Raw genomic sequence first — 3,150 nt, forward strand, 5'->3', positions numbered from 1 at the left:
GTTTCGCATGCTAAGCCAAGAACTCGTGTTCACATTATACATATATCAAGGGACCCAAGTGTACCAAAACAAGACACACACATACTTCACATATAACATATCATTATATATGCACATAGGCATAACAAATATCATATATAGGTCACCCTATTCAATAATATAATATCATCAATATAACCATCATAAGACTCATATAAACCAGTACGAAGAATCATGCATCAACCCTAAGACTACACACATAAGGACATAGTCATATTCTAACATGATCACCTAATGCTAATAGAAGAACACATACTTTCACATTACTCACATGTAGATAGATAGTATATGATCATACTTCATATAAATCAACTAGACAACAATCATAAAACATCAAGTAATGTCGACAAGGCTATGATTATCATAATTTATAAAGTAACGCTGACGAGGTCACATAATTTAAAAGTAAAGCATATAGCACCGCCACCATAAGTGGACCATACAAATCACAACATAATTCAAGACCTAAATTGCATAATTCAAAGAGAATAGGTTAGTGTACCAGCAATCCACTCTCACCATTTCAATCCATAGCTAAATCATCCAACATAATACTCAAAAGCCCTTACCCATGGTCATGGCCACCAATTCAATTTAATACTTACCATAACAAATGAATAAAAGATCATACAACATGGATTTATTAATTTGGGGCAACATACTAATAATTGCAACATGATTCTATCATACATAAGAATTGAATAACATTAAGACATAATAAAGTCACCCAAAACTAATCAAAAACTAGGGTACATGAACTTCATGGGTTCATATAGTAATTAGGTTAAAATCATCTAATTAACATCAATACAATTAATATATAATAATTCAAAACGTTTTATGCAAGAACCCAAAGATAGATATCAAAATGGACAAGTTCATCTTTGAAAGACTTAGAAAATCACTTTGAAGTTTGGCTCCTCGAAGAAAAGAGCTTCAAGGATGAAGAATCATACCACAATTGATGCCAGACCATGAATTTGATGAAGAATTGATGAAGAATCACCAACCAATATTCAATCCAAGCTGAGTTTTGACTTCAATGGAGTTCTTGAGAGTTTCTTAGAGATTTTTGGTTTTTATTTGGATTAAATCTAGTTTTTTTAGGACTTATAAACCCACTTGAAATATCCCAAACACCATTAGTTAACCTCCCAAACATTTATTTGGACGTGGGGTGAAATTACTAATTCACCCCTACACTTATCAATGAGTCTGCAAAATTGCAGACTCAATCAACGCCTGCCTATTGATGCCTTGTAACCCAACCAACAAACCGTCATGGTCCGTGGTTTGGGTCAAAGGCTGAACAAGTTAAGGCCAATTCCACCAGACTATGTTTATACCTACGCCCTCCACCTATGGTGCATCAACTTACCTACTGTCTGTCGATTGCCAACCGTAGTTGAGGCTTGTTTTTATAGGTTTTGACGACATGTTGGGTCCTTCCTCAAGGACCCTTGGTTTGTCCTTGGGGACTTCTGCCTGGATTTTTCCAAGTCGAATATGTCTGTATACGAGTTTAAGACCTACCACATAAATTTCATCAATAATGAATATTTAAAACTCAACGAAACACACTAAGACATGCAAGATCGTTTCAAGGCAAACCTTTCGAACGTCATAGACGTTCTTGGACGTTTGACCTCCAAACTTCATAAAAATTTAACCAACTCCTCCTAACCTCATTATAACCCAGTTTAGGATTTCAAAACATTAAGGCACAAGCGTTAGGCTCTAGTTTGACCTAAGCTATTTTAGCGGTGTTATACCCTAAGCAAACCCTTGGCCTAGCTTTCTACTCAGCAAACACTAAATACTAAGCGTTTAAGACAATTAAATAGATAAATTCATAAATCAATCTTAGAATGTATAAAGGAAAATATCCAACTTGCCTTAAAGGAAACTTAAATAAAATGTTAACAAAACAACTTAAATGAATAAGACTAATGAATTATTAATGTCTAACTATCTATGAAGCCTCTAATACTTAGGATATATGTCGAGACAAGACCCCTGACCATCCTAACAATATAAATAAGCAATGAAATAAAAGGGAATCCTCTGAAAAGTAAGGAGGCTCACCAAAAATTACTACAAAATGCTCAACTAGATAAATGAAGAGCTTGATGTTGATCATGATTACCATTATCTGCATCATGAAATCATGATGGCCAAATGTGATCAGTATATTGAATGTATGAGTATGCGGGGAAAAAACTAAACATGACATAAGTTTGAACAAACTTCTGAAAGAAACCTTACCTCAACATTACTCAACTCATGGATATCCAACTCAATGCATAAATAAACAACACTAAATATGCAATTTATACAAAACACTTAAATAGTAGGTAAAAACTCAATTTGTTGAAGAAATACAATAACTCAATTTTATATAATAAAGTAACATAATTCTGGGGATTTGTCTAACCTATACCTATCACTATGAGTTGTCTGATGATACATAGTCTCACCCACACTGCTCGAATTGTCCTATAGCTTGTCGGGATATAGAACTTCTCAACTAAGTGGATCTACTAGTTTATGCTAAAAAGCAATAAGGAATCGTCTAAAAGGTATGACCCATTCTACCCACATTTGTTATATGGTGTATGGGGACTTGAGTTATTATGAACTCATCCCATTTAAGTGTTCAATACTACTCCCAAAATATTCTCAACTTATATGTTTTAAAACGTAAATCTTTTTGTGGTTTGAGATTATTGCTCAAAAACTATCTCAAAACTCTCTTGGAAATTAGTGTTTTCATTACTGTTCAAATGTGATATCTTTACTCTTTCGAAATACTTAGTCCCCATATTCTTTTTTTAAAATAAACTTAACTTGCCTCTTATTCTTACTCAATTTAATACTCAAGTCTTAAAAAAAGTTTAAAAATATTTGTGAAAGATCTTTGAGATGACTCTAAGAACTAGCTAGACTTGGATCTATACTTTCCTTTGATTTGAATTTATAGATTCGTGTTTAGAATTTATTTTTAGATATTTAGAAATCATTTAAAATTGGTAGGATCAACTTGAATGTAAGTACACTTTAAAAGGACTCAAGCGGCTAAACTACAAAAAACAAAAGGGTGCATGCGACTTC

This window comes from Solanum lycopersicum, chromosome 5 (genome assembly GCF_036512215.1).
Source record: "Solanum lycopersicum chromosome 5, SLM_r2.1".
Classification (NCBI taxonomy): Eukaryota; Viridiplantae; Streptophyta; class Magnoliopsida; order Solanales; family Solanaceae; genus Solanum; species Solanum lycopersicum.